A 25,448-nucleotide genomic window follows, 5' to 3' on the forward strand; every position below is an offset into this window, starting at 1 on the left:
AAAGGATTTTTAAAAATTGTTTTCTGCTTCATTGACATTTAATCAACTTCTTTCATAAAACAGGAAGTGTAATCTACTTAGACATCCTCACAAATACTAAGAATGCATTTTATTTTAGGGATAAGAGTCATGAGAATGAATGAGAGTGGTTATAGCTGGCACCTTAGGGCCATGTGGCATCCATAGGGTATTTTTTATCTCAGCAGCGACTGGTTCTAGTGTAGCACCACACCATGTTACCCCAGCTATCCTCTAGCTCCGGTGGTCTCTTAGTCCCCCATGGCTAGCTGCCCTCTCCTGGCTGGCCAGCCAGGAACTCTCTGGTTCCGTGTGGTTCTGTGATCTGCTCTAGTCCCAGAAGCAGCTGACCTCTCATAGCTCTTAGCCTCTGCTCTGTTTTCATTCCCAGCATCCACCCCCTAATACTCCCAACAACCTGTTAAAATCATGACTCAACAAACTAAGTTAGCAATCTGATGTATATGTTAAATTCTCAATCCATAATATGTCCACACAATAAACTCATAACCAATTGATAAAGATATAAACCACCCACGTAGATAAGACAAATTGACCCCTTAAGAAATACTCATAACTACCTATGGCTATTTAAGGCCACACGGATCTGTGTCATCCTTCTCTGCCTCTATCTTGGTTCTCTCTTCCTCTCTCCCTTTACCAAACTATGGGCCTGCCCCACTTTCTCACTGTCCAATTACAGGCCTCGGCTTAACTAGTGCCAGCCCTCACCTGCATACAGATACCGACCTATAGAGAGTGAAGTTCTCTTTTTGTAACTTCTGGTTCAGTTTGAGACAAATATTTAAGCATGCAATTATACTGAAGAACCTGAATTTCAGTGAGTCATGTGAATCAATACCTCTAATTTCTTTTTTTTTCTTTTTCTTTTTTAAGGATTTATTTATTATATAAGTACACTTGTAGCTGTTTTCAGACACACCAGAAGAGGGCATCAGATCTTATTACAGATGGTTGTGAGCCACCATGTGGTTGCTGGGATTTGAACTCAGGACCTCTGGAAGAGCAGTCAGTGCTCTTAACCACTGAGTCATCTCTCCAGCCCTCTAATTTCTTTATAGCTTTCATTCGTCATGACTTCTACAAGCCTGGCAATGTTATATGTAAAGGATGCACTCTCTTCTTAGAACAAATATTCAGCTTGGAACAGAGGAGAGGTAGCAGCAAGCAGTCTGGTCATCAGTTGGAGATGACATAGAAAGTATTTCTGAAGTGAGTGGAGTCTTCCCTGGAAAGTGAATGAAAGATGAACAGGGTTGATAAAGACAGTGGGAAAGAATTTCAGGCAGAAGCCCCTCTTCTTGGTATTTTGTCATTTGAAATCATAGCTTTGAGGACTAGAATTATAATTTAGTATTTTATTTTTAGCAGCAATATTTCTGTATGGAAATTTGGTCTGGATGCCTAACCATCAAAATATGTGAAGGAATGGTTGCTTTGATCAAGAGAGTGTAATTCTTAGTTTTACAGTGCTTCCTCTTTTGATAGGGTAGCCAGCCCTTTGGAAATCACATTATATATCTCCCATTTAGAGTCTACAGGATAATGACAGAATGATTTATTAATTTAGCATTTAGCTCATATAATGGCATACGAATTCTACGTCTTACCAGTTTCATCCTTGAATAACAATACCAGCCATATGACAAGCTGTTGATATATGTCTAATTGTCCCAAAGATAGTCATGGGAAGGGTAAAACTAAGTCCCTTTGGATAAAGTCTTGGAAAGACAGATCCTGCTTCACTTTCTACAAGGCTTTAAGGTTGCCAGTATTTACAAACTTTGGCATACCAGGTCTTTCAAAAACAAGAGTAGGGTCTTGATAGATTAGAAATATGTTGGCACATGCTATACCACAATAGAAACTATACTGTTCCAACATTCTACTGACAGAAAACAGTCACCATGCAGGAACAGAAAAGAGGTGATAAAACTGTACACTCTACAATCAAACCAAATTACATTTAAATCATAGTTTTATGTGATGTAATCAAATTCCTATCTTCTAAAATCCTCTATTTCTTATGTGCAAAAACAAAAATGCGTTTAGTAAGGTTTCCTGCTATGTTGGGGTCTCAGTGCAAAACTGTTGCTGTAAAATTATAATAAAGCTTTCTTTTACCCCGCACTAGATCCGGCACTGTAGTGCCCCAAGATACCTGGTAGACATCTTCATCTCAGTCAGCAAAGTGTCTCACCTGCTCTGCTCCATCCCATACCACACAGCCAATGGCCTCTCTCTGAGCCTGGCAGCCATCTCTCTGCCCATCTAGTTCCCAAGGCAGGCTTCCATGCCAGAAATGTACATCCCAGTTCCGTGGCGGCTTAGTGTCTCTGGCCGCCACATACTCTCTTAAATCACCATATGAAAGAACACACAACACAAAAACCTCTGATCCAATTGATATAATTGCCCACCTAAACATATAAAGCTCTGTGCACACCCACCCCTTAAGAATATTCATAACAACCTGTAAATGTGCAGAGAGGAATCTTAACGTCAGCCTCCATGTTCTCTCCACTGCTTCTCCTCCTCCTCCCAATCCAGTCTCCTCCTCCTTCCTCAAACTTTTCTCCCGCCCATCCTTCCTTCTCATCCAATGACAGGCCTCGTTCTATCCTGTACCTGCCTCACCTGTATGACATCATCCTACAAAAAGCAAATGAAGTAAAGGATATATAATGCCAAGCAGACAGGAAGGACTAGATAAATATGCCTTGAGAGTTCACCTTGGTAGATTTTTCCTTTGAAGAGTATGAAGTGTCCTTCCTTATCTTTTTTGATAACTTTTGGTTGAAAGTCAATTTTATTCGATATTAGAATGGCTATTCCAGCTTGTTTCTTGAGACCATTTGCTTGGAAAAAAATTTTCCCAGCCCTTTATTCTGAGGTAGGGTCGGTCTTTGTCACTAAGGTGCATTTCCTGTATGCAGAAAAACGCTGGGTTCTCTTTACGTATCCAGTGTGTTAGTCTGTGTCTTTTTATTGGGGAATTGAGTCCATTGATGTTACGAGATACTAAGGAACAGTGACTGCTGATTCCTGTTATTTTTGCTGTTAGAGGTGGAATTATGTTTGTGTGTCTCTCTTCTTTTGAGTTTGTTGAAAGATTACTTTCTTGCTTTTTCTAGGGTGTAGTTTCCTTCCTTGTGTTGGAGTTTTCCATCTATTATCCTTTGTAGGGCTGGATTTCTAGAAAGATATTGTGTAAATTTGGTTTTGTCATGGAATATCTTGGTTTCTCCATCTAGGTTAAATGAAAGTTTTCCTGGATACAGTAACCTGGGCTGGCATTTGTGTTCTCTTAGGGTCTGTATGACATCTGTCCAGGATCTTCTGGCCTTCATAGTCTCTGTTGAGAAGTCTGTTATAATTTTGATAGGTCTGCCTTTATATGTCACTTGACCTTTTCCTCTTACTACTTTTAATATTCTTTGTTTTGTGCATTTGGTGTTTTAACTATTATGTGACAGGAGGAATTTCTCTTCTGGTCCAATCTATTTGGAGTTCTGTAGGCTTCTTGTGTGTTTATGGGCATCTCTTTCTTTAAGTTAAAGAAGTTTTCTTCTACAATTTCATTGAAGATATTTACTGGCCCTTCAAGTTGGGAATCTTCGCTCTCTTCTATACCTTAGGTTTGGTTTTCTCATTGTGTCTTGGATTTCCTGGATGTTTGAGGCTAGGAGCCTTTTGCATTTTACATTATCTTTGATGGTTGCATCGATGTTTTCTGTGGTATCTTCTGCCCCTGAGATTCTCTCTTCTATCCCTTGTATTCTGGTGGTAATGCTTGTATCTATGGCTCCTGATCTTTTTCCTAGGTTTTCTATCTCCAGGGTTGTCTCCCTTTGTGATTTCTTTATTGTTTGTATTTCCATTTTTAGATCCTGGATGGTTTTGTTCAATTCTTTTACCTGTTTGGTTGTGTTCTCCTGTAGATCTTTAAGGAATTTTTGTGTTTCTTCTTTAAGGGCTTCTACGTGTTTACCTGTGTTCTCCTGTATTTCTTTAAGGGAGTTATTTATGTCCTATTAAAGTCCTCTATCATCATTATGAGATGTGGTTTTAAATCCAGATCTTGCTTTTCCAGTGTGTTGAGTATCCAGTACGTGCTCTGGTGGGATAACTGGGTTCTGATGATGCCAAGCACACTTAATTTCTGTTACGCAGTTTCTTGCTCTTACCTCTTGCTATCTGGTTATCTCTGATGTTAGTTTGTCTGGCTGTCTCTGACTGGAGCTTGTCCTTCTCTGAGCTTGTGAGCCTGTGATCTTAGGAGTGAAAGCACACCTGGAAGACCAGCTATCTCTGGGTGAGATTTGGGTACAGAGGGCTGTGGGACAGCCTTAGAGAGACTGGAAGGATCCTGTCCTCAACTGTTCTGTGGTTCCTGTGCCTTGTGTGCTCCTGGTGGGTTCCTCTTTGGACAGTTAGAGGAGTGAAAGTGGTGGTCTCACCTGTGGACTTAGGTGTCAGAGCAGTCCTGGAAGACCAGCTCTCTCCGAGCAGGATTTGGGTCCAAGGGCTGTGGGACATCCTTAACTCTGGGTGTTTTTTTTTTTTTTTAATAACTTTTTTTTTTAAGATTTATTTCATGTATGTGAGTACACTGTAGCTGTCATCAGACACACCAGAAGGTGGCGCCAGATCTCCACTACAGATGGTTGTGAGCCACCATGTGGTTGCTGGGAATTGAACTCAGGACCTCTGGAAGAGCCGTCAGTGCTCTTAACCACCGAGCCATCTCTCCAGCCGTTTTTTTTTTTTTTTAAAGATTTGTTTGTTTGTTTGTTTCATGTATGTGGGTACACTGCGCTCTCTTCAGACACACCAGAGGGCATCAGATCCCATTATAGATGGTTGTGAGCCAACATGTGCTCTTTTATTATTATTGTTATTATTATTATTATTATTATTATTATTATTATTATTATTATATTTCTTTACTTACGTTTCAAAGGTTATTCCCCTTCCCAGTTTCCTGTCCATAAGCCCCCATTTCTTCCCCCTTCCCCTCCCCCATATGGGTATTCCCCCATACATCCCCTTTATTGACCCCCCCCCATATTCCCCTGCACTGGGGGTCCAACCTTGGCAAGACCAAGGGCTTCCCCTTCCCCTGGTGCCCCAACAAGGTTATTCTCTGCTACACATGCAGTTGGAGTCCTGGGTCAGTCCATGTATAGTCTTTCGGTAGTGGTTTAGTCCCTGGAAGCTCTGGTTGGTTGGCATTGTTGTTTTTATGGGGTTGCAAGCTCCTTCAACTCTTTCAATACTTCCTCTAATTACCCCCAAGGGTGTGCTATTCTCAGTTTGGTGGTTTGCTGATAACATTGACCTCTGTATTGGACATGCTCTGGATGGGTCTCTCAGAAGAGATCTATATCTGGTTCCTGTCAGCACGCATTTTCTAGCTTCATCAATCTTATCTAGTTTTGGTGGCTGTATATATATGGGCCATATGTGTGTGTGGCTCTGAATGGCCATTCCTTGAGTTGCTGTTCTAAACTTTGCTTTCATATCCCCTCCTATGGATATTTCCCCCCTTTTTAAGAAGGTGTAGAAGCATCCACATTTTGGTCATCTTTCTTCTTGAGCTTCCTGTGGTCTGTGGATTGCATCTTGGGTAATTCGAGTCTTTTGGCTAATATCCATTTGTCAATGAGTGCATATAAAGTGTGTTTTTCTGTGATTGAGTTTCCTCACTCAGGATGATATTTTCTAGTTCATTCCATTTGCCTATGAATTTCATGAAGTCATTGTTTTTGATAGCTGAGTAGTACTCCATTGTGTAGATATACCACTTTTTTTGAATCCATTCCTCTGTTGAAGGGGATCTGGGTTCTTTCTAGCTTCTGGCTATTATAAATAAGACTGCTATGAACATAGTGGAGCATGTGTCTTTGTTGTATGTTGGAGCATCTTTGAGTGTATGCCCAAGAGAGGTATAGCTGGGTCCTCAGGTAGTGGAATGTCCAATTTTCTGAGGAGTCTGATTTCCAGAAACTGATTTCCAGAATGGTTGTAGCAGTTTGCAATCCCACCACCAATGGAGGAGTGTTCCTCTTTCTCCACATCCTTGCCAGCATCTGCTGTCACCTGAGTTTTTTATCTTAGCCATTCTGACTGGTCTGAGGTGGAATCTCAGTGTTGTTTTGATTTGTATTTCCCTGATGACTAAGGATGTTGAACATTTCTTTAGGTGCTTTTTGGCCATTCGATAATCCTCAGCTGAGAATGTTTGTTTAGCTCTGTACCCCATTTTTAATAGGGTTATTTGGCTCTCTGGAGTCTAACTTCTTGAGTTCTTTGTATATTTTGGATATTAGCTCTCTATCAGATGTAGGATTGGTAAAGATCTTGTCCTAATCTGTTGGTTGCTGTTTTTGTCCTATTGACAGTGTCATTTGCCTTACAAAAGTTTTGCAGTTTTATGAAGTCCCATTTGTCGATTCTTGATCTTAGAGCATAAGCCATTGGTGTTTTGTTCAGGAAATTTTCCCCAGTGCCCATGTGTTTGAGACTCTTCCCCACTTTTTCTTCTATTAGTTTGAGTGTATCTGGTTTGAGGTGCAGGTCCTTGATCCACTTGGACTTAAGCTTTGTACATGGTGACAAGAATGGATTGATTTGCATTCTTCTACATGCTGACCTCTAGTTGAACCAGCACCATTTGTTGAAAAATGCTATCTTTCTTTCATTGGATGGTTTTAGCTCCTTTGTCAAAGATCAAGTGACTATAGGTGTGGAGTTCATTTCTGGGTCTTCAGTTCTGTTCCACTGATCGATCTGCCTTTTTCTGTATCAATACCATACAGTTTTTATGACTATTGCTCTGTAATACTGCTTAAAGTCAGGGATGATGATTCCCCTAGAAGTTCTTTTCTTGTTGAGTATAGTTTTTGCTATCCTGGGTTTTTTGTTATTCCAAATGAATTTGCAAATTGCTCTTTCTATCTCTATAAAGAATTGAGTAGGAATTTTGATGGAGATTGCATTACATTGTTTTTGGCAAAATGGCCATCTTTACTATATTAATCCTGCCAATCCATGAGCATGGAAAATTTTTCCATCTTGAGATCTTTCTCAATTTCTTTCTTCAGAGACTTGAAGTTCTTGTCACACAGATCTTTCACTTGCTTGGTTAAAGTCACACCGAGATATTTTATATTATTTGGGACTATTGTGAAGGGTGTCATTTCTTTAATTTCTTTCTCAGCCTGTTTATCCTTTGAGTAGAGGAAGGCTACTGATTTGTTTTAGTTAATTTTGTAACCGGACACTTTGCTGAAGGTGTTTATCAGGTTAAGTAGTTCTCTGGTGGAACTTTTGGGGTCCCTTAATTACACTATCACATCATCTGCAAATAGTGATATTTTGATTTCTTCCCTTCCAATTTGTATCCCCTTGACCTCCTTTTACTGTCTGATTGCTCTGGCTAGGACTTCGAGTACCATATTGAATAAGTAGGGAGAGAGTGGGCAGCCTTGTTTAGTCCCTGGTTTTACTGGGATTGCTTCAAGTTTCTTTCCATTTAGTTTGATGTTAGCTACTGGTTTGCTGTATATGGCTTTTACTATGTTTAGGTATGGGCCTTGAATTCCTATTCTTTCCAGGACTTTTATCATGAAGGGGTGTTGAATTTTGTCAAATGCTTTATCAGCATCTAATGAAACGATCATGTGGTTTTGTTCTTTCAGTTTGTTTATGTAGTGGATTACATTGATGGATTTTCATATATTAAACCATCCCTGCATCCCTGAGATGAAGCCTACGTAATCATGATGGATGATCATTTTGACGTGTTTTTGGATTTGGTTTGCAAGAATTTTATTGAATATTTTTGCATCAATATTCATAAGGGAAATTGGTCTGAAGTTCTTTTTCTTTGTTGGGTCTTTCTGTGGTTTAGGTATAAGAGTAATTGTGGCTTCATAGAAGGAATTTGGTAGTGCTCTGTTTGTTTCAATTTTGTGGAATAGTTTGGACAGTATTAGTATGAGGTCTTCTATGAAGGTCTGATAGAATTCTGCACTGAACCTATCTGGACCTGGGCTCTTTTTGGTTGGGAGACTTTTAATAACTGCTTCTATTTATTTAGGAGTTATGGAGTTGTTTAAATGGTTTATTTGTTCCTGATTTAACTTTGGTACCTGGTATCTGTCTAGAAAATTGTCCATTTCCTCCAGATTTTGCAGTTTTGTTGAATATAGGCTTTTTTTAGTAGGATCTGATGATTTTTTTAAATTTCTTCACATTCTGTTGTTATGTCTCCCTTTTCATTTCTGATTTTGTTAATTTGGACACTCTGTGTCCTCTGGTTAGTCTGGCTAAGGGTTTATCTATCTTGTTAATTTTCTCAAAGACCCAGTTTTTGGTTTTGTTGATTCTTTGTATAGTCCTTTTCGTTTCTACTTGGTTCACCTCTGAGTTTGATTATTTCCTGCCTTCTACTCCTCCTGGGTGTATTTGCTTCTTTTTGTTCTAGAGCTTTTAGGTGTGTTGTCAAGCTGCTGATATATGCTCTCTCCTGTTTCTTTCTGCAGGCACTCAGAGCTATGAGTTTTCCTCTTAGCACAGCTTTCACTGTGTCCCATAAGTTTGGGTATGTTGGTTGGGGATTTAGCTTAGTGGTAGAGCGCTTGCCTAGGAAGTGCAAGGCCCTGGGTTCGGTCCCCAGCTCAAAAAAAAAAAGTTTGGGTATGTTGTACTTTCATTTTCATTAAATTCTAAGAAGTCTTTAATGTCTTTCTTTATTTCTTCCTTGACCAGGTTATCATTGAGTAGAGCATTGTCCAACTTCCATGTACATTTGGGTGTTCTTTCCTTATTGTTATTGAACACCAGCTTTAGCCCATGGTGGTCTGATAGGACACATTGGATTATTTCTATCTTTCTGTATCTGTTGAGGCCTGTTTTGTGACAGATTATATGGTCAATTTTGGAGAAGGTTCCATGAGGTGGTGAGAAGATGGTATATCCTTTTGTTTTAGGATAGAATGTTCTATAAATATCTGTTAAATCCATTTGGTTCATCACTTCTGTTAGTTTCTGTTTATTATCTGTTTCCATGATCTGTCCATTGATGAGAGTGGTGTGTTGAGATCTCCTACTACTATCGTGTGAAGTGCAATGTGTGCTTTGAGCTTTAATAAGGTTTCTTTTATGAATGTAGGTGCCCTTGCATTTGGAGCATAGATATTTAAGATTGAGAGCTCATCTTGGTGGATTTTTCCTTTGATGAATATGAAGTGTCTCTCCTCATCTTTTTTAATGACTTTTGGTTGAAATTCAATTTTATTTGATATTAGAATGGCAACTCCAGCTTGTTTCTTTGGGCCATTTGCTTGGAAAGTTGTTTTCCAGCCATATACTCTGAGGTAGTGTCTGTCTTTGTCACTGAGGTGTGTTTCCTGATGCAGCAAAATGGTGGGTCCTCTTTACGTTTTCAGTCTGTTAGTCTATGTCTTTTTATTGGGGAATTGAGTCCATTGATGTTGAGAGCTATTAAGCAATAATGATTGTCGCTTCCTGTTATTTTTGTTGTTAGAGGTGGAATTATGTTTGTTTGTCTCTCTTTTGATTTCATTGCAAGGAAATTATATTCTTGCTTTCTGTATGGTGTGGTTTCTCTCCTTGTGTTGGATTTTTCCATCTGTTTCTCTCGTGAGAAGTCTGGTGTAATTCTTCTAGGACTGCCTTTATATGTCACTTTACCTTTTCCCCTTACTACTTTTAATATTCTTTCTTTGTTTTGTGCATTTGGTGTTTTGACTATTATGTGACGGGAGGAATTTCTCTTCTGGTCCAATCTATTTGGGGTTCTGTAGGCTTCTTGTATATTTATGGGCATCTTTTTCTTTAGGTTAGGGAAGTTTGCTTCTATAATTTTGTTGAAGATATTTACTGGCCCCTTAACTTGGGAGTTTTTACTTTCCTCCATAACTATTATCCTTAGGTTTGATCTTCTCATTGTGTCCTGGATTTCCTGTATGTTTTGGGTTAGGAGCTTTTTGCATTTTACATTCTTTGACAGTTGTGTTGATGTTTTCTATGGTATCTTCTGCCCCTGAGATTCTCTCTTCTATCTCTTGTATTCTGTTGGTGATGCTTGTATCTACGGTTCCTTGTCTCTTCCTTTGGTTTTCTATATCCAGGGTTGTCTCCCTTTGTGCTTTTTTTATTGTTTCTATTTCTATTTTCAACTCCTTCACCTGTTTGGTTGTGTTTTCCTGTAATTCTTTCAGGGGTTTTTGTGTTTCCTTTCTAAGGGCTTCTACTTGTTTACTTGTGTTTTCCTGCATTCCTCTAAGGGAGTTTTTTATGTCTTTCTTAAAGTCCTCCATCATTATCAAAAATGTGATTTTAAATCTAAATCTTGCTTTTCTGGTGTGTTTGGATATCCAGTATTTTCTTTGGTGGGAGAACTGTGCTCTGATGATGCCAAGTCGTCTTGGCTTCTGTTGCTTAGGTTCCTGAGCTTGCCTCTCACCATTGGGTTGTCTCTGGTGTTTGCTTGTCTTGCTGTTTCTGAGAGTGACTTGACCCTGCTGTAGGCCTCTGTGTCAGCACTCCTGTAGAACTGTTTTCCTGTTTTCTTTCAGCCTTTCCTGAGAATAGGTCCTCTGATTTCAAGTATGTCAGCGCTCCTGGAGACTGTCTTCCAGCTCTAGGCATGGGCAGGAATCAAAGGGCCCTGCCCCTGACTGCTCATGTAGGTCCTTGCACAATTGGCACTTTGTGAATCCCTCTTGGGTCGGAACTGTGGGCAGAGGGTATTCTGAGGTTCCATCTGTCTCCTACATGGGATTTGGGTGCAGGGTGCTATTTGGCTGGATCAGTTTGATACTGAGTGCAGACCAGAACTTTGGATACCGGCGGCTGTCTGTTCCTATATCCCTGTGTCCAGAGGCACTGTGCAGTTTCCCTTTGGACCAGGGATGTGGGCTGAGGTGTGCAGTGGTGGCAGTGTGTCCTGCTGCCTCAGGATGTCTGCACTCCTGGGTGGTCTGCTCTCTTCCCCACGGGATTTGGGTCCAGTCAGTGCTCTTAACCACTATTACTTCCTAATCCAACCAAGGCAACAGTCAACATTCAACATTCATCATTATTTCTATGTTGGATTTGGTTTTTTGTTTGTTGTTTTTGTTTGTTTTGTTTTTTGCTATTTAGAGAGAGTTTTACCACGGAGTTAATGCTGACTTAAGATTTTGGGATTTTTGAGGTGGCTCAGTGGATAATGGCATTTCCAGTACCCACTTGGTAAAAGAAGAGAATCAGTACCTACAGGTTATTATCTGATCTTAACAGGCATGGTATGACATTGATGCAATGAAGTGTGTGTAGACCCCCACATGAACACACACAAACTCACACACACACACACACACACACACACACACACACACACACACAAAGAGAAAGAGACACACACATGCCCTTACCCTAACAAGGGGTGGTTTGCATACAGTTGCCTCTATATACTCATGTCTGAATGTTTGGTTCTGTAAGTGGAACTGTTTGGGAAGAATCAAGAGGTGGGGCCTTTGGGAAGGAGGCATGTCACTGGGGTCTGGGCTTTGAGGTTTCAAAAGCCCATGCCAGGCCCAGTGTCTCTCTCTACCTGCGGACTAGGATGTAAAGCCTCTCAGCAAGTGCTCTAATACCGTGCCTGTCTGCTTCCTGTTATAATGAATAGTGATCACAGACTAACCCTATAAAACTGTAATTAAGCCCCCAATTAAATAACTTCTTTCTAAGAGTTGCCTTAGTTATGGTTTCTCTTTATAGCAATAGAGCATGTAGCTGAGATACACACAAGTAAACTTAAAAAGAGGAGGAGGAAAAAGAGTAATTCAGGCCAATTTGTGCTACACAATGAGATCCTATCTCAAAAATTACTTAATAGCTTGATATAATTACTGAAAAGTTTTTCGTAACAAAACTGCTGTGTGTACCATGTAAACTTTTCAGTTTCGTTTTTAATTCCACTGGAAACTTTACGTTAAAATGATATTTTTCATTTTATAGTTTTTTTTTTGAAATAGCATCTCTCTATAGAGCCCTGGCTGTCCTGGAACTTGCTCTATAGCCTGCCCAGGCTGGTCTCAAATTTAGAGATCCACCTGCCTCTGCCTCTGCCTCCACCTCCAGAGTGTGGGGGATTAATGACTTGAGCCACCACCATCTTCTTGTTTTAGTTCGTAAGAATCTTGTCCCCTCTCTGCTCCCATTCCTCTCTCCTCTCTTGCTCTCCTCTTCCAGAAACAAAAGTGATTTTCTGTTGTAAGGAGTGCTATACTGACCTAAAGAGTCAAATAACTATAGACAGTCTAGGGGGCAATTCCCCAGGCAACTTAATTTACCAACAGATAATCTTTTGATCTTTAAAATTACTATTATTTATTTATCCTACTATTCAGATAGGAATTTTTCTCTGGTCATGTGTGATTGCTTTACTAAACTCAAACATTAGACAGAATTTCTGGGCAGATTGAGACTTTCTCTGGACACTGAGAGGAAAAAATACTGGCTTGGGATCCTCAAGACCAAGTTCTTGGCATAAAGGAGATTTATTTGCCCCAGAGGGACAGAAAGCAGGGACAAGGGACAAAGACAGAAGATAGAGAAAGAGCATTGGGATTGGGAGGTGGTGGTGAGGAGAGTTGTCCTGGAGAGTAAGAAGACAAAGACTCTCTCTGGACAGAGAGAAGGCAGACACAGCACACAGGCAAATGGTGGTTCATAAAGGTAAAAGGGGAAGCCCTGTGTTAGGATGAGGTGTTTAATTTTGATTGGGCATGCTAATTAGGTGAGCCAAAGGGGGCTTTTGATTGCTGGACTTCAATACTTTGATAGCTGGACCCTTAACAGTCAGCCTCAGGAGGAGGAGGGATTGGCCAGATAAGGGCATACACCCTGGTGACTAGCTTTAAAATGTAATCTGAAGGTTTTTAGCAAGGCAGAGGGCACGGGAGAGAAAGGCAGGGCCATGCTCACCATGCTCCCGCTGGCCAGAGTCCCTTCAGAAACCATGAGTTCATCCATGGGAATGGGTACCAAGATGGTGCCCAAGCTGAGACCACACTTACAGATACAGTTCCCTTCGCTGTGTCAGCAAGCATGCCATGAAAAGTCCCAGGCTGAGAACTGGCAGACCAACATCTAATCCCGCCAAGGGATGTGAGGAGCAAGTTAGACATAAAGATTTCCTCATCTTCATCAAGATAATAACCTAAATCTTTATTCCCTCCCTTCCTCCATCCCTTCTTAGCGTGTAAGCCATTTCTATTTATTTTGGTTGCAACACAGCAAGATCTGACTGGTTCACCCACATAGAATTTCAAAGCCGAGGACTTGCAGGTTCTCCTAGGTTACAGAATGTGTTTCCGTGTGAAGGGGCAGTGGTAGTAGGTGGTGGAGCTCAAAAAAATACTCCTCTAGATCCGCCTATGTTCATAGTCACCAGCTATTCCCATTAATTAAATGATTGCAGCTTAAAGAATCTGGACAAACATTCTGCCTTAAAGCTAAACACCCTACCCCACCCCATCACCCCATCCTGCAACAATTCTTTCTCAACCTTCTAGGCTTAGTTTAAAGAGCAGAGAATCAGATTTCAGTTAAGGGGCATGGCTTGAGATATTTAGGGATTTAAATATTTATTCCTTGCATAAACATCTCCTAAAGTGTCTAGATGGTCTCACATAGGTGATAGGGAAATGAAGCCTATAGCTAATCAAGTAGAGAATTATTAAAATTTCTGAGACATAGAGGCTTGGGGAGCCCCGGAACCACCTAGTAGTGGGAGGCTGTTAGGGACAGTTTCCATAAGGGATAACCTGTGAGAAGGATGACAGCCAAGAGGTTCCGAAAAGTTAGTGGGCCAGCTGGGAAGAGTCATGCAGGAGTCTGGCAGTAATAAAAAGCACGGACTATATTAGATACCCAAAAGAAGTTTGCTACAGGGATAGGGAGATGGCGGGGCAGGGAGTGGAAAATGACCCAAGCTAAGTCAAGATGTTCTTGGAAGTTTGTTTCAGAAACCTTGAGATAAAGGAGCCTACTCTGTTCTGAGGTTCTGCAAAAGAGGCAAGCTGAGGTAGAGAGATGATTATGAGACTCTGTGGTCTTAGCCCCTAGGTGCTATTTCCTGTCTTGCATTATACGAGCTGTGCAAGGCACCATTAGAGGCTTTCTGTGGTGCTGTTACCCCATTTTTGCTGATTATGTAGTCATGCTGGTCTAGCTCATCAAAGGCATCCAGAGGTGGGCAGTGGAATGGCTGTCAGATAATGGAGGTGTTAGAGGCAGTCTGCACACCACAAGAGGCTAGTTCCTAGCAAACGGAAAACTGATAAAAGAAAGAACGGGGCGGGTTGTAAGGATTTCTTCCGCCAATAAGTCAAACATAAGCAAAGTCAAATAATCAAAAAAATCAATGCGTGGTGGAAAAGATCTACAAAAACGAAGAATTGAAAGTTGGGAGACGCTTCTATTAATTGTTAGTCATTTTAATCTCAACATCATAATTGCGTATTTACAGAGTACAGTGTGACGTTTCAATCCATATGTACAATGTGTAAACCAGAGTCAATTGGAGTGCATCACCTCAACTGGTATTTCTGGGTTGGGAACATTCAACATCCTTTTTTAGAAGCTATTTGAAATGTTAAATTCATTTCTATCAACCATAGCTCTGCTACAGAACATTACAAGACATTCTTTGAAGGAAAAGCTATGGGCTCAGGATTCCTAAGACCAAGTTCTCAGCACAGATGAGATTTATTGGCCCCAGAGGGAACAAAAGACAAGACAGGAGATAGAGAAAGAGGGAAAAGGGGAAAGGAAGAAGGGAGAGGGCTAAGCGGTATTTGTCCTGGAGGAGGGAACAAAGGCCTGCCTCTGAATGGAGAGGAGACAGAAGTGGCCCGTAGGAAAATGGTGGCTAATAAAGGTAAAAGAAAAAAATAAAACCCTGTTACGACGATGTGTTTACTTTTAAATGGCATGTTAATTAGCTGACCAAAAGGGATTTTTGATTGCTGGATTTCAACACTTTGATAGCTGGACCTTGGTAGTCAACCTCTGGAGGAGGAATTGGCCAAGTAAGAGGATAGACCTTGGTGACTAGCTTTAGGAATGTCATCTAATGATTTTTAGCAAGGCAGAGGCAGTGGCAAAGAAGGGCAAGGCCTGCCAGAGCCATGTTTGCCAGTCTCAGGCTGGCGAGAGTCCTTTTAGTCTTTCCTAAGTAGAGGAACCCTGATGTAGTTACCTATTCTTTATTTCTTTCCAGGATCTGGTAGCCATTATTCAACTATGTATTTATGTGGTTTAAACTTCTTTTTTAAAAAAATATGAGAATTGCATTTGTCAATCCTAAATTTTTTTTTAAGATTTATTTATTTTATTTATATGAGTACACTATAGCTGTTTTCAGACTCACCAGAAGAGGGCATCAGATCCCATTACAGATGGTTGTGGGGCACCATGTGACTGCTGGGAATTGAACTCAGGACCATTGGAAGAGCAGTCAGTGCTCTTAACCACTGAGCTGTCTCTCCAGCCCCGTGATTTCAACTTTTGACACTTTTTTTTTTATCTGTAGCAAGCATGTGTGCAGTGTGTAGTGTGTAGTGTGTAGTGTGCAGTGTGTGTGTGTGTCTGTGTCTGTGTCTGTGTGCGTGCATGCGTGCGTGCACGTGCATGTGTACACGTGCATGTGTACAAAAATCAGGAGAGGTTGTCAGCTTTTCTGAACTGAGTTTCAGGCTGTTGGGAGCTGTCTGACTTGTGTGCTGGGAACTGAACTTAGGTCCTCTACAAGAGCTGTTCATGTTCTTGATCACCAAGCCACTTCCCCAGCTCCAAGATCAACTTCTAAACTTCTGCAAATAACTGAGCACTTGAATCTTCCATATACCCATATTTTCACTTACAACAATATCTTCCAATTTCTTCTTTGTTGCTGCACCTTATTTTTATGAATGAATACCATTCCATTGTGTATACCTCACAGTTTCTTTATCCAGTCATCTTTGTGTGCATAGCTGCTACAAATTTTATTATTATTTTTTAATTATTTTATTATGTGTCAATTTGATACAAGTCAGGGTCATCTGGAAAGAGGGAACCTCAGCTGAGAAAATGCCTCCATAAGATTAGCCTGTAGTCAGTTTTATGGGTCATTTTCTTGATTAATGATCGATGTGGAGGGGCCAGTCCACTGCACATGATGCCACCCACTCATTGACTTGAATAAAAAGGACACCTAAGCAAGCATGACGGACAAGCCATTAAATAACATCCCTCTGTGGCTTCTCCTTCAGTTTCTGGGTCCAGGTTCTTGCCTTGACTTTTCTCAGTGTTGAATTATGACTTGGAAATGTAAGCTGAAGTAAACTCTGCCTTCCCTAAGTTACTTTTGGTCATTGTGGTTTATCATGGCAATAGAAAACAGTCTGGGGTCCCTGGCTTGAGCGTTTGGATACTGTGAGATATGCTGCAAGCAGCACATGATGACTTTGAGTTGTCCTTAGGAGAAGGCTTAATCTGATGTGGTGCTGTCTCTTCATTGTATTTCTTTGACCAGATGACTGGGAAGGCGACCATAGTTTTTTGAACACTTGGACATTTGAGTGTCCTATTTTAAGAAATGTCTATTCAGGTCATTTCCTAACTTCTAATGGTGCGTTCCTTATGCAACCTGAATATCACTCCTTTGTCAATGGTTCCAACATTTTCTCCCATTTCATAGGTTGTTTCTCTGTTCTGTTGACTGTTTTCCTTTGCTATGTGGAAACTTTTCCTTTGATTCAGGCTCAGGTACCTGATATTTTCCTTTGTTTTTTGTACTTTGGAAGTCAAACCAAAGAAACTACCTGGTCATACGTCATTAATGTTTTGTCTATTTCTTTCTAGGAATTACAGTTCCAGGTCTTACACTTAAATCTAACCCATTTTGTATCTTACAAAAGAAGGTTCAACTGCTTCCTCAGTACTGTCTGCTGAAGAGAGTGTACTTTCCCTCATAGCGTATTCTTGATTAAGAGGATTGGTTGACTGTATATATGGATTCATTCTGGGATTTTTATTTGGTTCCAGTAGTCTTTGTGTTTGAGGGTTTTCTGCTGTGTAGTTTGTCTTGTTTTACTTTTGTTTTTCTGGTGCTAGGGGTTAAACTCTGGGCTCTGTGTATTCTCAGCAAACACCTCACCCTTGAAATATATCATCAGGACCTTTTGTGTTGCATGTAGTTTTGTGCTACTCCGCCTTAGCTTCAGGATCAGGCCATGTTACCAGTCCCATGCCAGCTTCCCTCGAATCCATGGATAAAAGACACAAACAGTTGCTTGCTTTAAACTTGCCTTCTTGGCACAATTGCTAGGCACTACTATCTCCCACCTGGAAAATGTGCCCTTAGTATTAGTCTTAGTTTCTTTCCTCCCACCTGCTCTAACTTTAGTTGGTCAGTTGAATCTAGTCCCTGCTAAATATCTCTGACCATGCGCCTATAGAAGTGGCCACGGCTCGTAGCTCTTCCAGAGTGCTTGCCTTCAGGGACTTGGAATTCCACTAAGGAATTGGCCCTTTGCTTTATTTACTGCCAGATCAAGAACTAATTGGGGAACAGGACCTTAGCATCAACACTGCCCCAACACTTTTGTTTTACTTGTTGCTGTTTTAGTGTTTCATGCTGCATTTTAAATTTCAATGTAATATATTAGTAGTATTATTATAAACTATTCCGTCTGCTCTTCCCTGCCCTTCTCTGTAAGGACCTGTAATAGTACCCAAGTGAAGGCCAATGGTCATTTTTGTATAATCTGTTCTCTTCTTCCACCTTACTGGGTTCTAAGGGTTTGACTTACTTTATCAGGCTTACATCGTCAGGTAGCAAGCTCCTTTGCCCTCAGAACCATCTCGCTGAGCCTTGATGGCTTTAATCGCTCACTTTTTATAGATTTTGAAATCAAGAAGTGATGCTTTTACAACAATTTCTTGCTCAGACTTGTTTTGGCTACTGCAGGTCTCTTGTGGTTCCTTATGAATGTTAGACTTTTTTTGATTTCTATAAAATGACATTGGGCAGGTGATTGATATCCCTTGCATTTATTCTGTAGGTTGCTTTGGGTAGTGTGGTCAATTAAGCAATACTTTCTCAGGAGAAATCAACATGCAATGCCTATTTTCTTTGTGTCTTCTTCAATTCCTTTCACTAGTGACTTGTAATTTTCAGTGTGTTAGCCTTTTAGTCCTCTGGGTAAATCAACTCCTTCGTATTTTATTCTTTTTGAAGCTACTGTAGGTGGGATTATGTTCCTCACATTTCTTTTAATAGCTTGCTGCTTATATTCAGAAATACAACTGACTTCTGGTGTTTGCTGTAACCTGACTGTACTCATTCAGTGGACTAGCAGTTTATATTCTGTCTTTAAGATTTCCTGCATGTCATGTCATGTCCTCTGCACAGAGGAGATACTTTATTTCTTCTTTCCTCTTTCAGATCCTGTTGATTTTTTTCTCTTATGTCAGCCACCACTCTGTCTTTCAGCTACAGCACTACTTAGGAATTCTAGTCTTGGGGTTGGGGATTTAGCTCAGTGGTAGAGCGCTTGCCTAGGAAGCACAAGGCCCTGGGTTCGGTCCCCAGCTCCGAAAAAAAGAACCAAAAAAAAAAAAAAAAAGGAATTCTAGTCTTGTTTCAGACTTTAGAGGAAAGACTTTCATTTTTTTTTCCTGTTGAGTACAAAACTTTTCATATATAGTATTCTTATGGGGTGAATTCTTCTCTAGTTTGCTAAAAGTATTTTTTAACCATAAATAGCACTGAATTTTGTCAAAATTTTTTTCTTGGGATGCAGCTCAGAAGGGAGAGTGTTGGCTATATCTGAAACCCTGGGTTTGATCCCCAGACCATGTAAATCAGACGTGGTTGTCTTTTTGACCTACTTGTTTATAAGTGTTACATAGTTTTTGTATATTTGTGATATTTCCAGGATTCTTTCTATTTATTTTAGTTACATTCCATTGTGGTTAGAAAAGCTATCTGGCATGATTTTAATCTTCCTAGATTTACTGAGACTTCTTTAGTGAGCTAATAAGAAATCAATCCTTGAAAACATTCCATGTGCACTTGAAAAAATGTGTATTCTCTTGCTGTTGGATGGTGAGTTTCTCTCTATCTCCTGTGTATGTGGGTATGTGTGAGTGAGTGTATATATGAGTGAGTGTATGTGTTAGTGTGTGTGTGTGTGTGTGTGTGTATGTGTGTGTGTGTGTGTGTGTGTGTGTGTGTGTTTTACTGGGGAATAGGATTTTGCTTTTGTTGGTCTTTAGCCTTGTAGATAAAAGAACTTAAAAGGAGTCTCAGGAAGGACCATTCCATTGAGGTTTGAAAGAAAAGCAACAGAACAGACAAGCTAATCTTGGTGACTTCTGGAAGATTTCTGGAATTGAGGAAAAGACATAGCCATGCCTTGAGTTAGGGCTCAAGAAAACAGGCACACCCAGCACTGAAGGTTGGCAAGCAGCTGCATGGGGTGGGGGCTTCAGAGAAGCAGCAAGAACTTGACTGATTGACATTACTAATTTACTAGACTAACTCAGTTTGGATCAATATTCAAAGACCAGAACAAAAGTGGGGAAAATAAAACATTACACTCTTTGAGTTAGAACTCAGAAAAGCAAGCAAGCTTAGGAGCGGTAATCTGCCAGTAACCATATGAAGGGATTTCTGGGGGGCGGGGATTAAGTACCTTACCTCATTAAAGGATTATTTCTTCCATCCCTCCAGTGTGTTTCCCTGAGGAGCAGGATCCTGGCCAAGTGACTGACAGGTTTAGTTGGGTTAATTCTAAACAGAAGAGATAATAGTTACATAATGTTTTGGGAGCACAGAATGTCAGGTCCACTCAGTGCCCATGGTTGAACTCAGATCCATTCTTTTGACCAGAGTAAAGTATGTTTTTTTCTTCAATTGGTATTCATACAGCACTGGTACCTTTATCTTTCTTTTCAAATTTTAAGAAGGGATAAAGACATTATGAGGGACACACACACACACACACACACACACACACACACACACACCATTTTCTCTACAGTGTTGGTCAAGTTTCTCTTCTGCATCCATTTTATGTCTGGGTGTTTCATAAACTGTGGGGAGTGGAATGATGAAATAATTATTATTATCATGTTCTTATCTATTTCTTCTTAGATCTCAAAGTGCTCGCTTTATTTTGGTGCTTTGGCATTAGGTTCATGTGTAAGTGTGTGTGTGTGTGTGTGTGTGTGTGTGTATTCAAAATCATTTCATCTTTCTAAGAATTGCTCCTTCATTTTCAAAGTATTATTTTTAATGTCTCATTAGATGTAGATACTGAATTTTGGTCATAGTCCCCCATTATGTTTTCTTATTTCTCATTCTCCTAAAGAAAGTAGTCTTCTCATCAAGTTTCCATCTTATGTTCATGACTTTCTCTTTCCTTCCTTCCTTCCTTCCTTCTTTATGACTGAATTTAACTACAGTTGCTTGCATGAGTATCTTTACTAGAGATGGAAAACTTATTGCTGGTTATACCACTAAAAGAAATGTCATCCTCATTCCCCGTCAACCATTAACTACCAGTGGTGCCTAGGGGTGGGGCTGCACCCATGGTAATGTGTTGACAGGCCATATCTTGCTCAGGTCTTGTGCAGGAAGGACAGCTGCTATGAGTTCTCATGTCCCAGAAGACTGTGTTTCACAGCCAAGCTCTCCACCCTGTGGCCTACATTCTTTCCACCTCTGTTTCCATATTCTCTGAGCCTTGGAGGGGATGACATCAGTGACCAATGTCCCACTCAACAGTCACTTATTCTTGATACTTTGACCAGCTATGGACCTCTATGTTAACTCTTGCCCCCTACCAAGAAAAGTTTCTCTCATTAGATCAATAGAAAAGGACAATAACCTTAAAAGTTGTTGAGGATGAACTTCTCCATACATCAGCTTGGAACCCTGCATCCCTCTTTGCTAACACTACAAAGGAAAGCAGCAACCTGCTCTGTAGGTCTTCTGGTTGAAAGAACAACATACTTCTGATATATTTGGCTCTATCTCAAAGAGTGGAGCATTACATAAGATTGTCTACTCTTTTAATAGTTACTCCAGCTCTGCCTGTCAACCATCTAGCAGGGGTGGGGGTCCACCCCCTAAAAAAGTTGATTTACTTGACGGCATGCTAAGAAGATGGAGAGAATAACTCTCCTCTTAATGAGAATAAAATATGTTTTTCAGAAGGCCCCTTTCCATGCAGCCACGTGTAATGCTTCTGCCAAGCAGCCTGAAGGCTTTCATGAGTTCTTACTCAAAATCTAACACACATACTCCCACCCACTTACCTATCTACCCCACCACCATTTTGACAGTGGTTAAAGGCCCGAACATGCTTTTTCTGATGCTTCAGGCTTTCTCAGCCTTTCTCCTCCCACTTTATCATGAATCGTTTTGCCAACCTCCATTGCTAAACATGCTAGCTTTTTTGGACCATCACAACAAAACAACAACAACAACAACAACAACAACAACGAAACAAAAGAACCTGACTTTCTTTCTTCTGCTTGTTGATCTCACTCCTTTCAGCAGCTTCCAAGACTGACAGCTTTCCTGACTTTGCTTTCCTCTCAAACTCTGAGAAAATTGTGAGTTTCTATTTTTAAAGTATTTTAGTGGGTGCTGGATAGATATGAGGGTCCCTTGCCCCTGGTTGGCCATTGTGTACCATGTGGTCTCAGGATTCGGAGGAGCTGGGGAACAGGACCTCAGACAGTTGGCGGTGGTGAATACTGGCGGTATGAACGACCTGGGAGACGGACTCAGAAGACAGGAAATAGCAGAGCTAGCTTATATTGATCGAGTGAGGGTCGGGGGAGCTCTCCCAGTCCTTTCAATCATATCAGCTAGATTAGCAGACTGTCAGTCACATGATTTCTGAGAGTCAGTTGTCAGGGAAACAAGTCTAACTGGCTTTATCAAGACGTGGACTTTGTTTCTATGGAGTTGAGTAGGCCAAAACCTGATTTGGGTAGGAAGTGGCCCTACTCTGCTGTGTTCTTTAGATATCTGGGGCACAGGCAGCGCTCTACTGTCCCTTATCAGTCTTAGGAACTTACATCGAGGACCAGCTGTTCAGAGCACTGTCTGCTCTTCCAGAGGACCTGGTTTCAATTCCCAACATCTACATAGAGCTCACAGGCATCTATAACTCTAGTCGTAGGGGATCTGATGTCCTTTGTTTGCCTCCCTGGGTGTCAGGGACACATGTGGTACAAAGACATACGTGCAAACAAAAACACTCATACACATTAAATAAATAAAAATTTATTTTATTAATGAGGCTAAAACCCTTCAGGTGAAACCCCATGGTTTCACTCTGACAAAGTCTCAGAGTGGAACTAACCTATGGCTATAAACAGAAGTGTTTAGAAGGCAGTCCATTTAGCAAAACATCAGTAGTCATTCAATGTCTCTCAGCAGGGGATGGTATTATGGGACTATTGTGTCAAAATATATATCTCTTATAGACATCATAGTCCATTCAGTCTTTTCCTTCCTTCCTTCGTTCCTTCGTTCCTTCGTTCCTTCCTTCCTTCCCTCCCTCCCTCCCTTTTTTCTTTCTTTTGAAGAACCTAATCCATTTACATTTGTTTTAATCACTGTTCTATTTCTGTAAAGAGACACTATGACCAAGGCAAACATGTAACTGGGAGCTTGCTTACAGTCTCAGAGGTTTAGTCTACTATCGTGGTGGGGACCATGGTGGCACACAGGCAGACATTGGAGCAGTAGCTGAGAGCTAAGTCCTGATCCATAGGCAGAGAAACTCTGGGTTTGGCATGGGCTTTAGAAATCACAAAGTTTACTCCCAATGGCATACTCTGTCCAACAAGGCCACACCTCTTAATCCTTCTAATCTGTTCAAATAGTGCCACTTCCTGGTAACTAAGCATTCCTGGTAACATGAGCCTGTGGAGGCCAATCTTATTCAAACCACGACAACATTTTATTTAAATGGTTAATGGGAAAGGATTTCTTCACTACTTGTTTCAGTCTTCTGCTTCCTGCAGTTTGCTCCTTTTTCTCTAGTCTTACTGTCCTTTGTTGGTTTTTATAATTATATGATTATTTTCCTTTTGCTCTTAATTTATCTATTGTGAGCCTTTGTCTTTTTTTTGGTTCCTATGAGACCAATAGGATCATGAAAACATAACAGATTATTTTAAGCTGATGTATGTATAGTGTATATGTAATCACTCACATATATTGTGAAACACACACACACACACACACACACACACACATACACACACACTCATACACATACTGAGATTCACTATGTAGACTAGATTGGCCTCAAAACTCACAGATCTATTGCATCTGTCTCTTGAGTGCTGGGATTAAAGGCATTAGCCACCTTTCTTATCCTCTTTACCTTTGCTTTTTGATAGCAGGATTAATGTATACAGAGAAAACTTCTTATGATTTATCCTAATTGGTATCTCTTCAGTGTTGTTAATTAGATGTGTATTCCCCCAGAGTTGGAAAAATTTCACCCATTATTTCTTCTGGAAAAGTCTTTTCTGGTACTGGAGTGATGGATCAGTGGTTAAGAACACATACTGTTTTTGTAGAGGACCCAAGTTCAGTTCCCATCACTCACACTGGGTATCTCACAACCACCTGGGATTCTAGTTTCAGAAAGGTCTGATGCCTTTGGGTGTTTTCAGGAACGTATGCTCACACGCACTCACCCACATGCAGACATATACATACAATTAAAAATAATAATTAAAGACAACAAATTTCTGGGGACTGGAAAGAAGGACTACAACTGTGTGTAACTACAGTTCCTGGGGACCCAATGCCCTCTTCCTGTCGCTACAGGTACTTGCATAAATATGTCATACATTCAGTCATATATACAAATACAACAATAAAAGGAAATCTTGCCAAACAAGGTGGTGCATGCCTTTAATCCTGACACCCAGCCAGTAGAGGCAGACATCTCTGTGTGTTCAAAGTCAGCCTGATCTATACAGCAAATTCCAGGACAGCCAGAACTAAACAGAGAGACCCTGCCTCAAACAAAACAAAACAAAACAAAACAAAACATCCAAACAAACCTTAAACAAAACAAACAAAACCCCCTTTCACCCTTTGTTTTTCCATTTTTCTTCTGTACACCCACAACTATTACTTATAGTTCTCCATTTGTGTAGGGTTAGTTAGTGAAAATTTAATCTCACTCTTTTAAATGTGTCTCGTTTCCTTGGCTCTTCAAATTTTTAGCATCTCTGCAGTAAAGTGTACACATCTGAAAAAGCAGGGCTTGGATATATCTCAGGTGGTAGATTGTTTACCTAGTCCTGTCCCTAAAAGAAGCTCTACTGCTGGGAGAAAAATGAACCACAAGAAGCAAGAAGGAAATTCAGTTCAACATTACAGTTAGCCAGTGCTGATTCAAGGTTTTGGAGTCTAACCCTGAGCTATTTATTCTTGGTATATTTAAGCACAGTGCAGCTTTGAATAATGACTTCCTTGTGGCAATGATCACAACAGAGCTTAGTACACATAAATACATTGGAACTTTTTACAAAGTGCATGTCTTTTGCAAAGTACCTGTGACCTCCTCCACAGGATCGGGATCGAGTGAGGTCTGGCTCTACCGAATACTGAAGATTATCAGGCTATTAACAGCACCCATTCTAGGCATCTATCCCTTCTACTAAAGAGAGAAGCCTTCGAATTTAACATTTATGGCTTCTCTGATTCTGGTTTTGGCCATGAGGATCTCCTGCCCTTCTGCACAGCATCGTAGAGTGTATGCCTGCTGTCTCATATCTCAGGAAGCAGAGGAAGGAGTTCATGGCCACTTCCAGGCATATGGAGGAGTTGAGACTAATCTGGGATGTTACGTGAGACCCTGTCGATACAAATATCCCTTTGAAGAATCAATCTCCTCTTTGGGACTGCAAGGCCTGCCTTGACTGGGAAAGAACTTCAGAAATCAGCCATGGCAAAGGTAAGATTCTGGGCCTTGATTCCTACTTATGTTATATCTGTTTTGGCTCTTGTTTGTTTGTTTGTTTGCTTGTTGTTTGGTTGGTTCAAGTCAGTTATCTCTTGTTCACTCAGGTCTGATTAGAAGAGTTTTGCCAGTGCTTTGAAAGGGGTGATATAGGAAGCATGTTGTATAAGAAGCGAGATTAAGGCATCTTAAACAGCCCCCATAGAAGGCTAGGACATCACAGCCATGATCCCCTCCTGCTCGCTTGGAAAATAAGCCACCGTTCTGTGCCTTCTTCAAATGTTACAGCCTTTCAAGACACAGGAAGGGGCTCACTTCCTCTAGTTTTCCTGG

At 40.6% G+C, this 25,448-nt stretch overlaps 1 protein-coding gene and 1 long non-coding RNA gene across 1 annotated transcript in view; one reads left to right on the forward strand and one right to left on the reverse strand.

Moving 5' to 3' along the window:
• Erich1 (glutamate-rich 1) overlaps positions 1 to 25,448 on the forward strand; it is a gene marked incomplete at its 5' end in the record, with an annotated part of 52,793,804 nt that overhangs the window by 212,390 nt on the left and 52,555,966 nt on the right.
• LOC148000511 (uncharacterized) overlaps positions 887 to 25,448 on the reverse strand; it is a 30,411-nt gene continuing 5,849 nt past the window's right edge. Inside the window, exons 4-5 of the long non-coding RNA XR_015639789.1 lie at positions 19,808 to 19,900; positions 887 to 1,267 (exon numbers count right to left, since the gene is read on the reverse strand). This is a non-coding gene — a long non-coding RNA (uncharacterized LOC148000511). The remainder of the gene's footprint in view (positions 1,268 to 19,807; positions 19,901 to 25,448) is intronic.

This window comes from Rattus norvegicus, chromosome 16, assembly GCF_021556685.1.
Source record: "Rattus norvegicus strain SHRSP/BbbUtx chromosome 16, alternate assembly SHRSP_T2T, whole genome shotgun sequence".
NCBI lineage: Eukaryota > Metazoa > Chordata > Mammalia > Rodentia > Muridae > Rattus > Rattus norvegicus.